The following is a 15460-nucleotide window of genomic DNA, read 5'->3' on the forward strand; positions in this document are numbered from 1 at the left end:
ATGCAACGTAGTTCCGTCTTTGTGCACAGATGTACACATAAAATATAACATAATGTATTTCACATTGCTGCAATATTGAACCAAATGAGGAATATTTAAAAGTTTTAATAAGATACTATATATAGGTGTCGTCAGTGTCGATTCATGCACTCGTCCATGATAGGAGAGCAAACAGACCAGTAACATGGTCATAATACAATGCTCACCTGAATATTTGAATTTGAGCAGAATAATCTCTGGACGTCTGAAGTATGAATACTAGTATATATGAAAACGAATCGCCGTACAACTAACTAAGTACAAACTTAGAAATATTACCAACATTCGATTGATTATCAACCTAACATTTCTCACAGGGGGAAGTGTAATTACATTTATACTGGGTACAGGAACACTTGAGACCCTAGGACTGCCTAGTGTTCCTTATGACACGACATCGACGTAGGGGTAGCCTAGTGGTTTGAGCGTTCGCTCGTCACACCAACCATACGGGTTCGATTTTTCATATAGGTAAATTGTTTCAACCTCATTTGAGTCGTTCCCCGCCGTGATGTAGCTGTTATATTGCTAGCAGCAGGGTGATACAAAAGTCACTCACATCGGTGTGAAGGAAGAACCAACTGCAACACCTTTTTGACTGGAATGTTCAGAGGATTCTTTGAGTACATCAAGGTAAAGGTGCGCTGACAGCAAAATCCAGTTTCTCTAAATACGGCAATCGCCGTGTGATTCTCGACCTATGAATTCACAACCACGACGTCTCCTTCCGAGACTTCATCATAGAGCGTTCTGAAGAGTTTGTATCCCACTTCATCATTATCAGCGTACGTTGGGCCCGGTTTCCATCCCCCATCGGCTTTCCGAAGAACACCATAACCGATGACGTCATTAGAAAATGTATCCACAGCTATGTACACATAGGCTGCACTTGCAATGATGCATTTATGAAAGAAAATAGTTCTCTTGACTGGATGTATCCGTGCATCGTACTCCTCGACAGGTCCAAGGAGGGCACCAGTTACCGGAAATACGCGAAACTTTGTGTCCAGTAAAAGTGGAATCTTGACATTCATCTTTTCCTTTGTCAGCATTTGTATTTCATGTAAGGGTTTGAAACATTCTTGAAATTTAGGATTCAGCGGCAGGATTCAAATGTTTTTCTCCCTACATTTTGATAGTGATGTTGTTTTCAGTTTCTTCCCGATCATTTGATTGTGATAGTCTTCATCAGCGTCGTGACATCCTCCGTGGGAAGCAGTATCGTCGAAGTCAAACACGGTACAACAACATAGACTTATGAAGAAAACACACGTGACTGAATGACTGATTTAACATTTAAAGTAATATCCGTAATTGTTCTTACCCATGAAGGTCCCGGGGTAGAATAGGCCTTCAGCAACCCATGCTTGCCATAAAAGGCGACTATGCTTGTCGTAAGAGGCGACTAACGGGATCGGGTGGTCAGGCTCGCTGACTTGGTTGACACATGTCATCGGTGCCCAGTTGCGCAGATCGATGCTCATTTTATTGATCACTGGATTGTCTGGTCCACTCGATTATTTACAGACCGCCTTACCATATAGCTGGAATATTGCTGAGTGCGGCGTAAAACTAAATTCACTCACTCACTCACTCCGTAATTGTTCTGCCGAAGAGAGTAAAGTGAGTGAGTTTAGTTTTACTCCGCACTCAGCTACATGCAAGCCATATTACAGCCATATGTAAATAATCAAGTCTGGACCAGACAATACAGTGATCAACAACATAAACATCAACTACAACTAGGATACGATAACATGTGTCAACCAAGTCAGCGAGGCTGACCACCCGATCACGTTAGTCGCCTCGTACGATAAGCATGGGTTGGTGAAGATCATTTGTAACCAGGACTTTCTTTCGAGTGTTGAACACAATATACATTAATAGTGAACGTAAACATCGTGCAAGTTATAAAATAGACATTGTGACAAGTAGGACTAGCCTGTTATTAGACGACAGTCCAGAGCCATTCCTCATAGAAACGATCTACCGTTCAGTAGCATCTACAGCCAGGTCACCATGCTAGGGACGTCTTTTAGCTGCGTTTTACCCTAGCAGTATGTACAGCATGTATTTAGCCACTTATTGATGGTGAGGAATCGGAGCCAAAAACTGGGCACATGGATCAAAGCTGTGGTAGATGCAGGCGTTGCATGTAACAATACACGAGATGAAAAGTTCATTGCGGCTTCAATTTATTGAAAAATAGTGCATTACTTCCTCTACTGCCTCAATCAACCATCCATCTCATTCCAAATGTGTTTGAATGCAGTCAAGCCGTATGTAACGGCGGAAGTGCGTCAGAGCTGCAGCGAGAGATGTGGCGTTGTCATTGTTATAATTACAAATGTCAGCCTACAAAGTACAAAACAATATCGAATGACGGGAGTTCGACCGTTGCCACAAAATGATCCCCAAACCATTACGTCGTTGTCCCCTGCGTCCTCTACGTTTCGTTCAGTCTAGCCTGTTTCCTCACTCATCTCATCCCTTGAGTTGAGCACGACGAAACGGAGTCAGGATAGGTCTTGTTTATGGTCGACTGTGTTGGACATGTGTGCAGTGTGCAGACGATTCCTGATGGCCTGTGTCAACTCTGTAACTCTACTAGTGAATATTACAGACACAAATCGTGGCGGTGGGGTAGAGTTCGCTCGTCACGTCGAAGACCCGGGTTCGAATACTGCTGCCCATTTCTGATGTTCCCCGGAGTTATATTGCTGGAATATTGCTAAAATGCTGGAATATTGCTACAAGTGGCGTTAGCAATAATACCGTCAGTACATGCACACATCTGTGGCGCTGATTCGTACGTCATCTTGCCATGACATCACACGCAACGCCCCAGACCTTAGGCGATCTACAACTGCGCCCATTTCTTGCCGACAGTATTGTCCTACAAATTTAATCCAGATCGTGTGCAACTGTTTCAAGGAAGTGTTCACCATTTAGTCGATCCATGGCATGCTCTCGCTGCTGATTTGCGGAGTACTCGCTTACTTATTAAGCGTTTGAAGAGTGCCTTTGTTTTGCCTTTTTTATTGTATGCGTGTTTACTGTCCGAAGCAAGTGCTTAGGGTTGCTTCACGTGATTGTTGCGAATACGTCATGAGAGAGAGAGAGATACAGACAGACAGACGGGCAGACAGAGAGACAGAGAGAGAGACAGAGAGAGAGAGAGAAAGGAAGAGAGAGAGCATATCGGTTGAAAGTGTGGTAAAGGTTGCGAGAAGGTATTTGAATTCTAGCCAGTTGTTTTTTTGTTAAATCTCGCAAACAAGCATTTGTGCTCTTTTATCTAAAGAAGCATATTTTATTCATCGATAATCTGGCCGTCGACTACCTCAGGTCCCCACCAACATGAGGGATTCGCATCAAATGCATTTTTGAGATATTCGAGGGACAGGTTCCACCCTTCTTTGTTGACCAGCTCAGCCCCGTGTTTCATTTCAGAGCCCATCAAACGTCTGATGAGATAGCCAGCCATCGCCAGTGAGTAGACAGGAGTATCTAGCGTGCAGACACCTGCTTCAAATCTGTGAGTGTAATTGAGAATATTATGACCCACGTGATGAAGATAAATATGGTAACAGACCCACACAGACTCACGTCATTCTAGTCGTTTGATTGGATAACCGTCACCTTGATCACATTAAAAAACTTATGTATGTATGAAACCAAAACAAAATGTCACTGACATTTAATAACGGAAAACGTAACACTCACTCACTCAAGTACCCTGAGTTCTCTCCTCCAGAAATTGGTAGCGCCATGTGCAAATTCAGCTAACAGATGAAAGAAACCATTTTGACTACACAGATGATTTTTCGGTCGTGTTGTCGGTCCGATGTTCAGACCTCCTTGAGGTGCTTTCTAACAAGTTGACCTGCCCACTCATAACACTGTCTACCATTGTTAAAAATATTATGCAAAAACATCTTCAGCATCATTGCTGTCAGTTTTGCATAGACATTAGAAGAAACCACAGACGCCATCAATAAAAACAATATTGTAGATTTTCGACCTTATTTTCAAATACAGAAACCATTATAAAAAAAATAAGCCTCGATTTAACTAAAACGTCATACATTTGGTGCCGTGAAAAAGAGCTCGGGATCACGGAAAACAAATGACATTCGTGACTGAATACAACCAGGCGACCAAAGAGGAGTGGGATAGACTCCCTCATTTAACATACAGTCTGAGAAACCTTTTCTGCCATCTAAAATTTAAGAAATTATAATTGTGAGCTGGCTTGACTAACCTTCGTACTTGTTTTCATACTATACATATATTCTACAGTGTGGTACAGGACAAGAATTATGTAAAGACAACTATAGCATTGCGGAGGCTACAAAATAAAATGAATGCAATCATTCAATTCAGAGATTCTGTTTTCTAGTTTAAACTATCCTATGATTAACTAAAACTATATGGAGTTTAGGTTTTGTTTTTACTAACGTCACACTCAGCAATATTCCAGCTGTAAGGTGGCGGTCTATAAATAACGAGTAGGATCCAGACAAGTATATATTGACAATAACATAACCAGTACACACAAATATATTTGTATTCACAATTATCTCTGTTGTGTTTCATTTAATATTTGCACACTTTACGACAGGCAATAATCTGTATTTGTCTCAAAATACATTATGTTTGTGAGTTTAGTAGGGCATGTAATATGCTGTTAATTAACGTTCAGATATTAAGCTTATGAGCTAAGCACTCTACACGAATGACACATCCATTGCGAGCAGTGATGATTTCTTGAGAGCCCCGGGCTAGTGGGGTTGGGTGGTCAGGCTCGATGACTTGGTTGACACATGTCAGTTACGCAGATCGATGCTCATGCTGTTGGATTCCTGGATTGTCTGGTGGTCCAGGCTCCATTGTCTACAGACCACCGCCATTCAGCTGAAGGCACCCGTGGCAAGCCACCTCCTCGTGGTGGGTGCTGGATAACGCTAAGAGCTTGCCAACCCCCGTGTGGACCCGGGTCAATTTGGTCCATAGCATCCCATTGCTGGTCGCAAGGAGCGATCGAATTGGGCAACCTGTTTGCCGTGGGTTGCGTCCCGTGTCGGTGGAGGACGGTAGGCTGGTGGTTGAGGACACTGGTTCCAGGAATAGCGTTCCTTTGTCCAACACACCACTTCGCCCCTTACTTCACCTAGACGGGTGGTAGAATGGGCCCGATTCTACCAATCGGCTGGTCATGCCAAGCCCTGTGGTATTACTTGTATCTGTACAATTTACCTTATGAATTATATTTTGACTTAGGTCTTGGCTCGTTCTTTTGGTTGTACAATGTCATTCAATTTTGAAATATGTCTTCTTTCATTTGCCTAGAGTCTTGTGCCCAGAAGGCGATGGCTCATGGGCCAATCTGGTAGACTGATTACTTGTTTAATCCTTCTGCTGGAGTATATCACCTCAGTATCCTTGGTGCTGCAAGTCGGAGACCCACTTGTATATAGCATTGTCTTTATGATACTCCGTGGTGGGTGGGGAGCTGAGGTGATGAATCTTTACAACTTCAACATGGCTCTTGAAACCCCCTTGAAAAAGAAGCGTCAACTTGATAATGATCATGATGACAATGATGGTTGTCAAACTCCTAAACAAATTGAGATTTCTTGTCATAGAATCTCCGGACAAACAACCTATAAAGTTAAATCCATTTGCGATTTCAAAAGCTGTATATGGTATAGCAGGAGATGTAAAGAACATCAGGCGTATGAGATCTGGATCACTTCTAGTTGAATGTGCTAAGCGACAGCAAGCTACCAACTTACTCTCTCTTGATACATTGGCGGGACTCCCTGTTTCAGTGTCAGTTCACAGGTCACTTAATTCAAGCAAAGGCATTGTAAAGGACCGAGATCACCTCCTAGATGACATGTCTGAGCTTGATATTGTTTGTGAATTAAAGGATCAAGGCGTGACAAATGTGAAACGCTTTACTCGGCGTAAAAACTCGGAAGTAATTCCAACCACTACTTACTTGTTTTCTTTCGTGTCTCCGTCTCCACCAAGAAGTATCAAAGCAGGTTATTGCAGCCTTGCAGTTGAGCAATATATCCCCAACCCACTGAGGTGTTTTAAATGCCAAAAGTTTGGTCATGGGGTAAATTCATGCAAAAATGTTATTACTTGTGCTCACTGTGCAGAGAAAACACATGTTACGGAAGATTGCGACAGCAACATTAAGAAATGCGTTAACTGTTCTGGTCAACATTCATCTTCATCTAAAGATTGTCCTATATGGAAAAGAGAGATGCAGATTAGTAAAATCAAAGTTGCTCAGAACATTAGTTATAATGAGGCTAGGAACCTCGTACCATCCAGTGATCCAAATGGTTCATATGCTTCTGTAACTAGAAAAGTAGCTGCAGTAACATCTTCAATTGGCTGTCAAACAGATCTGACATGGACACATTCTATCAATCCCGAGCCCACCTGCACGTCAGAGTCCAGTACACAAACGCCTGTTGAGCCTTCTTCAGCTAAACAAGTTCCTGTTACATTATCAGCTGTTACTGTAACTTCAGTTCAGAACACAGGAGCACAGAATGATTCAGCCAGTTCACAGTCTAGGAAGGGGAAAAATTCGTTATCTAGATATAAAACTGACTCTTCTCGTAACAACGAAACGGTTAGAGTATCAAAAGGTTCTGATGATCCCATCAAACTTTATAATAAGTTTGGATCACTTGAAGTGATGGATGTCTCAGAGAGCATCCCTCAGAGAACAACAAGTTTATTGCCGAAACGTAATGGGCGAACAAGATCTCCTGTTAACCCGCCCAAGAGATGAATACTTCTCAGCCTTTGATTCAGTGGAATTGCAGAGGATTGAAGAATAACTTAAATGAAATCCAGTTACTCATACAAGATCTTAAACCGTCAGCATTATGTCTTCAAGAGACATATCTTAAAAATACAGATAACTTTAATCTGAGACAGTACAGTGATTATCACTCTTTTTCTCCTGCAGGAGATAAAGCTACTGGAGGCACTTCTATTTTGGTTCATCAGAGCGTCATCCATAGCCCTGTCGCTCTGAATACACATTTACAAACTGTTGCTGTTCGTCTTACACTGCACATGGCACTGACATTGTGCAGCTTGTATATACCTCCCTCTTCAAATATTCAACATTCAGAACTTCAAAATTTATATGATCAGCTTCCGAAACCATGTCTTATCATGGGCGATCTTAACGGGCACAACCCACTTTGGGGTAGTGTCACCACAAATACTAAAGGTAAAATCCTTGAGGAATTCATTTCCGATAATAATTTATGCATTTTCAATGACGATTCAGCTACTTACCTACATCCAGCTACGGGAACGTATTCTTCCCTGGATATATCGTTTGCCGACTCAAATTTATGTAATGAATTCAAATGGGAGGTGCATGATGACAGGGAGTGATCACTTCCCAACTATTCTTAAAGGCATTATCCCTGGGGATGATCCACCCTTATCCAGACGGAACTTCAAGAAGGCTGACTGGTCCATATATGAAACACTTTGTATTGATCATTTAAAACCTGATGTTTTTGTAAACAGCGAAGATCCTATACAGCTGTTTTCAGATATAATCAATAACATTGCTGACCAAACTATCCCCAAGTCCTCTGCAATTCCACATATTCGCAAACCATGGTTTACTAATGACTGTAAACAGGCCAGAAAGAGTAGGAGGAAAGCGGAAAAGTATTTTCGCCGCCACCCTACAGTACATAATTTAGATAGAGTAAAAATTTTAAATGCCAAGGCTCGACGCACTTTTAAAGAGAGTAAGCGTCTGTCTTGGAGGAACTATGTTTCCAAAATTAATTCCCGTACACCTATGTCTAATGTGTGGAATATGATACAAAGAATTAAGGGCAAAGGTTCCAGATCTACTGTTCATCATCTGAAGGATAGTGACCGGTTATTAACTGATAAATCTGATATTGCCAACAAGCTTGGTGAAACTCTCGCCAAACATTCTTCTTCGTCCAATTACGTACCTGAATTTCAACACTACCAGAAACAGCAGGAGAAGAAGAGAATAAATTTTACCTCAGACAATGGCGAAGACTATAATGAATTATTTTCATTACATGAGCTACACACTGCCCTTGAGCAAGCTCATGATACAGCGTCAGGAGCTGATGGTATTCACTATCAGCTCCTGAAACATTTGCCCAAATCATGTTTGGAAACAATGCTAAATATTTTTGATTCAATATGGACTTCGGGAAATTTCCCGTCTTCTTGGCGTAATGCTATTGTAGTTCCTATTCCAAAGCCTGGCCGGGATCATACTGATCCGTCGAATTACAGACCAATTTCTTTAACGAGTTGTGTCTGTAAAACCATGGAGCGTATGGTAAACAATCGATTAACATGGTTTCTTGAAACTAACAACCTTATCACAAATATTCAGTGTGGTTTCAGGAAGAATCGTAGTACCATTGATCATTTGGTACGTTTAGAATCCTTTGTAAAAAATGCAATTATCAATAAGCAACATGCTGTATCGATCTTTTTTGATCTCGAGAAAGCATACGATACCACTTGGAAGCATGGCATTTTAAAGGATTTACATGGTTTCGGTTTAAGGGGTCGTTTACCTCTTTTTATATCACAGTTTTTACAAGGCAGGCAATTTCAAGTCCGGGTAGGTTCTACCCTGTCTGATCATTACAATCAGGATCAGGGTGTTCCACAAGGCAGCATTTTGTCTGTGACCTTATTTAGTATCAAGATCAACAGTTTATCCAAGGTTTTAAACGATTCAATAGATGGATCACTTTTCGTGGATGATTTTAATATTTCCTGTCGCGGTAAGAATATGCATACTATTGAACGGCAAATGCAATTATGTTTAAACAAAATAAATAAATGGTGTCTTGAGAATGGTTTTACATTTTCTAAGACAAAAACTAATTGCATCCATTTCTGCCGTAAGTATAAACCACATAAGGACCCAGAATTATTTTTAAATGGCACTCCTATCAAAGTCGTTAAGGAGGCCAAGTTCTTAGGTTTGATTTTCGACTCTCATTTAACTTTTCTTCCGCATATCAAATCCTTGAAAACAAAATGCCTGAAGGCACTTGATCTATTGAAAGTTGTGTCAAACTCAAAATGGGGAGGGGATCAAGCTACTCTCCTGCACCTATACCATTCACTTGTCCGTTCGAAGCTTGATTATGGCTCCATCATTTATGGTGGAGCCTGTAACAGCAATCTAAAACTCCTTGATTCTATCCACCACCAAGGTCTGAGACTTTGTCTTGGGTCGTTCCGAACTTCTCCTATTGACAGTCTCTATGTCGAAGCCGACGAACCATCTCTTACACACCGCCGTATCAAATTAGCTTTACAATATATTACAAAACTATACTCTAACGAATCCAACCCTGCTTTTAACTGTGTTTTCGATCCTCTTTATGAGCATTTATACAACAAAAAGCCTTCTCTTGTTGCGCCTCTTGGGCACAGAATTAAACCATTCATTTCTGCTGCCGGCATTGAGCTGAAAAGTATAGCGCCTTCTCGTCTTCTTTCTTCTCCTCCTTGGCAATTAGTGAGGCCACAGGTTGACCTCACATTAACAAAGTTAAAAAAATCAGACACAAACGAATTACAATATAAACAAGAGTTTATGCAATTAAAACATAATTATAGTACATACAAATCCTTATTTACAGATGGGTCCAAGGAAGGTGGCACAGTTGCTTGTGCCACTGTCATTGGATCCAGAACAATATCTTCTCGATTACCTGATAACAGCTCCATTTTCACTGCAGAAGCAAACGCAATATTAACGGCTCTTCAATATATTCAAAGACATCCTAATCATGTACAGTATATAATTTTTTCTGACTCTCTTTCTTGCCTTCAGGCTATTAAAAATTTGTCTTGTAAAGATCCACTTTTAATTGACATAATTGAATTGTATAATGATCTTGCAACTGGCCAGTGCGACATCGTCTTTTGTTGGTTACCCAGCCATGTAGGTATTTCTGGGAATGCAATGGCCGATCTTGCTGCTAAGGCTGCACTCAACAAATCTGTGACACCACTTCTTATTCCATACAGTGACTATAAAGCTAGCATTAGAATGTACATTCGTGATCTGATGCAAAAGAAGTGGGACACCCAAGTGGGAATAAATAAATTACATGCCATAAAACCGTATATTGGTTACACTCACTTGGGTTGTCAGTCCAGATTTGAAGAGGTCATTATGCGACGATGTCGCATTGGCCATACGCGTTACACCCACAGTTATTTACTGAAAGGCGATGATCCTCCGTTTTGCATCCCTTGTGATGAGAGAACCACGGTCAAGCATATCCTGCTTGACTGTGTTGAATTCTCCATCACAAGGGATAACTATTTCAATGTCAAAACAATGAAGGATCTTTTTAGCACAGTTAGTACTCATTTAATTCTTGGATTTTTAAAAGAAATTGATTTTCTTATTGAATTGTAATTGATATGTTCTGTAGATAGTTGTATTTTAATGATTGGTAGTTTAAATTAGTAACTTAGATTGTTAGTGGCTGTACCCTCAAAGGGGGTTGAAGTATTGTAAAATTATTGTCCTCCTGAGAGGGTACGTAAGTCCAATACACTCATAGTCAATTTAAATCTACTACAAGTTTTTAATCGTAGAATATTTGTTGTTTTAAGTAATGGCTAAATTTCAGGATTATCGCCAATAGCTGAGGGGATGGTGTAAATCCAGCTAGGGTTCATGCAGGTAGCAGAAGTAATGTAAGTCCCCATGGGCCTTAGTATGGTGATCTACCTTCAGTTGTTGGCGATCTATAGCCCCGGTTTTATGTTGTATTGTCTTCTTTAATTCCAATGTTTTATCTTTCAATGCTAGTTTTATGTTCTGTGATACTCTAGTGTTTTTACTGTCCTTCGCTGACAGGTTTTACTTTTTCTCTTTTTTCATCCTAACATTACTATAACTTATATTGTTCTCGTCACGATATGGCTGCAATATTGCCGATGTGACGTTAAATGTTAACTCACTCACTCACTGACTCACTCATTCAGCTGAAATATTGTTGAGTGCGGCGTAAAATTAAACTTACTCACTCATTCACTTGAGAGAACTGGTTCCGAATAATCTCTGTAATCTGCAGTAGAGATATGTGCTGGTGAAGGCGTTCATCGTCAAACAGTGTGGAAGGACAGGGATGTGTCTGAGCTCCATATGTCGAACATTGTCAGACAGATCCATGTAAACATCACAAGGCCAAGTCGTAGTGCAGACTGCTTTCCGCAGAAATGCGTATGGATTCAGAAAAAAATGTTGTTTTTCTATTTTTGATGATTATAAGTGTCATTCTGAGGTAACTGAATATGGATACCAATAATCGAGCTGTAATGCCAATGTGAGGAAAACATATCTTTATAAACCTATCACAACATAGGCATGAAGTATATCCAAATTACTAGGTTCATAGTGCCCCCACCCCCCCCACCCCCCCCCCTCTCTCTCTCTCTCTGTCTGTCTGTCTGTCCCTCTTACAATTCGAACTGGTTCCCAAATGAACATGTAGTAATTTCCATAGCATTGAGGTGCAGGAGGTGTCAGTACAGTCTAGTTAACGTGTGATAATAATATAAGGAATCTTTGTGGAACCAAACTACTCATTCACCGTGATATATTTCTTTAGATATATTGCGAATGTATAATCGTATTGATTGCACTAAGATCCACATTATCAGAGTGGCGCATATGCATGTCTTTACCTCACTGTTTACACATGCTGTACTGTTGGCCTCATGACCATCCCATATCTATGCACTGAATTCAACTTTTTTTTTCATTCAGGGAACTTAAGAGGCTACAGGCCTTTAGTACAATACATGTGTGCACACACATATAACATTTGAAACAGATTTGCTATTGTTCAATTAAGGATAGGTATACCTATAGAAATTTGACTATTTGTAAATTTGTTGCTTTCAAGAATGCCTCTAATATATATTCACTATGATTGATACGGCAAAATGGTGGAATATATATTGTTCTTAAATTGTGAAAACGGATATAAAATGATCTTCTATGAAAATATGAATATGAAAATATCGTCTAGCACCTCATAACATTCATGGTCTTTTTTTCTGATGGAACATTATTTTATCTGGATTTTTCCTGTCTTTTTGTTGGATTCATTTGATGTGCATCGTGCTGTTGATGTCCTAAAAATTTAAAATGCAATGTCGACATCAAAGACGTAATGCTCTCTTATTAGGTCTGATTTAAAGGGGCTGTGGGGTAGCCTAATGGTTTCAGCATCTGCTTGTCACGCTGAAGACCCGTGTTCTAATCCCAACACGTGAAGCCCATTTCTGGTGTCCACCACCGTGATATTGTTGGAATATTGCTAAATGCGACATTAAACCACGATCACTGATTCTACTATAAAAGTTCGGTATAATGAGGTTTTAGGTGATAGAGGTTGCAAGGCAGGCCAGAAATGCAAGTAAATGTTTTTAAACCTTTGAGTTACAGATTTTGATAAAAATAGATTAAAAAACTAATGACATCTCGTCGCCTCGTCTCGTAGACAGGCAGTACTGACACTTACACTATACCGTTACAGACAACGACGAGAGACAACGACGCCACAGTCGAAAAACGCTGTGGTACACGCTGTTCAAGGCTGTTACATATTTCATATATAGTATAAAACAGCCTTGGAACCATCTGTTGTGGCAAGTTTTACCAGCCACCTCCACATCAAAAGGCCTCGGTCAAGCATTGAAATCCATTCAGGTTGTGCTTACCCGAAGAGGAATGGTGTTTTGAACTATACTATCATGGCAGGAGTTGTGATCAGACGTTTGGTTGGCCGATCTGAAGTGAAATATGTAGCTGAGCTAGCTAAACATGAAGGCTGGAGTAGTTCACTCCCATATCTGCTCAAATGTTTTGATATCGATCACTCGATTTGGTGGGTAGCAGAAAAGAAAGATGGAAGAACCGTTGGTGAGTCAGTTGTCTCTGTGACGAATTGTGCTAATTATTGCTAGGTCTGATTATCAGGAGTGATAATAATGATCTACTGCTGGACGGTACAGCAATGGGAGTAAAGCAGGTGAGGTCCTTCACCATGTCTGCCCAGAGTCGGCCCTTTGTGGAAAAGCTATCTGAGAAGCCATTGCATCGTATGTGCATGCAGTGCGTGGAACAGAACAGCAATTCAAGCGACTCCTTCGCCTGGATGAAGTCGGCTGGTCTCAAATGTGAAACTGAGGGCTTTCTGTTTGCTGCTCAGGACCAGTCACTTCCCACTCGCAATCGCCATAATGCGATTCTTAACCAAAATGTGAACGAAATGTCGTCTTTGTAGTGGATTTACAGAGACTGTCCAACACCTTGTCAGTGGATGCCCTTCCTTGGCACAAACACCATATCTTAAAAGGCATGATGGCATGGATCGCTGCTTTTATTATCGTCTCCACCATGTCTGTGGCTTTGACCCCTAGGTCCATCCATGGTACGACCCTGAACATGTCCACGGCGTCCTGGAAAATGATGTTTTTAAAATTCTCTGGAATAGGCCAATATGCAGTCTGAGACAACTTCAGCCAACGAACCTGATCTTGTCCTGTTTGATAAAACCTATGTAATTATTTATATCATTGAATTTTCTGTCCCTTTTGACACCAATGTGATTGGCAAGATTCAGGAAAAGCATGATATATATGCGGACCTCGCCTTGGAAATGTCTCGCTTGCATCCCCTGTACACTGTCGTTAGGCTACCCATTGTTCACAGTGCCCTTGGTTTGGTACCTCCTGATCTCTTGGCGCAGATTAGGAGCGTGCCCGGGTTCTCCATCGGGAGCACAGCCCTTCTGACAATCTGGGTAATGCAGAAGGCTGCAGTGTTGGGGAGCCTCCAAATTATCCGGAAAGGTCTTGGTGGGTTCGACTAGGCAGTGTTTTCTGGGAGAAGTCTCATTCGCTGTCTGGGCTGCGTGTGGAGGGGGCGAGGGCACTGAGCTGATGATGAGCTTTACCAGCCTGACTGTGCCAGGATCACCCGAACCCTCTCTTCTGCATTTCTATCTCAATCTGTAAAACATAAAAATGGCATGATGATGTACGCCTCTCCGTGGTGGGCCTAGATAGGGCAATTTTATTTATTTTTTTTTATCACCCAGCTAGGGCTGATCCCCCGAAGCTTGTTATCTAACGACTTTACAGACAGATAAGAGGAAAATATTCTTTAACGTCCGCAGCCCAGTCAGCCTTCCTCCGGTAGTCAAACTTACTGGAGATGGGACTTGCCCCAGGAGAAGGCACAGAACCCGGCCAAGTATATCTTGGTCAAAACATCTCAAATCCACACTACTTGAGTGTGCGATGGCGACTGGATGGCCTGATAATCCACGTATTAATGGCAAGTCGCTTAAGCTACATTGGGACAATGCCATGCCCATGTATGCTTAACTGACGGAGCAAAATCTCCCAGATCAACTCCGGCGGTCTAAACATCTTATGCCCCGTGAGCCAGTTCAACCCAAAACTGGTGCCTATCAGGAACCTTTGCATGAGCAAACTGCTCAAGTGGCAGCAGATCCAAAACATCTGATGGACGTCCGCGTGAACCTCTTTCATCTTTCCAGAAACAAACTCTTCCAGCGTCGAGCCAATTGGCCCCGACCGAAATTTTGGACCCTCACTCCTCCTGTTCCTAAATTGCTGACCTCCAGAAAACCCTGTGTATATTTTGTTTCACTTTGTTTATGATGAAATATCTGTTACACCTTTGGAAAGACAGAGGCCAATTAAACAAACCAATCAATCTTTTCCCAATACTAAGAACAATAAACCAAGGGAAAACTGGTTTCAAGTAAAATTAACAGAAACTAGAAAATCTCTTTCCTGGATAGAGTTGTGCCTGATATTACTTTTCTACAGTTATTACATAGAAATAAAATACATGGATACCATTCTACTATGTGTAGCGTGACTGCTACAACTATACCACAGTTATTCCATGAAACTCTAAGACATGTTTACTTCTGCCATGTGTGGCGTGACTTTCTACAGTTATCACATAGAAACACAATACATGGATACCATTCTACCACGTGTAGATTGATTTCTACTACTATACTAAAGTTATTACATGAAACCCTGAATTATGTACAGGATTCTGACATGTGTGGAGTGACTAATTTCTGTATACCCCAGTTATTCCTTGAAACGCTAAGATATGTATACCGTTCTGGTAAGTGTGGTGTGACTTCTACTACTATTCTGCAGTTAAAAAGTGAAAATAAAATACATTTATACCATTCTTCCACGTGTAGAGAGACATCTGCCACTTTTCTACAGTTATTACATACAAATACAATACATGGATACCATTCCACCA

Source organism: Haliotis asinina, chromosome 4 (assembly GCF_037392515.1).
Source record: "Haliotis asinina isolate JCU_RB_2024 chromosome 4, JCU_Hal_asi_v2, whole genome shotgun sequence".
Taxonomy (NCBI): Eukaryota; Metazoa; Mollusca; class Gastropoda; order Lepetellida; family Haliotidae; genus Haliotis; species Haliotis asinina.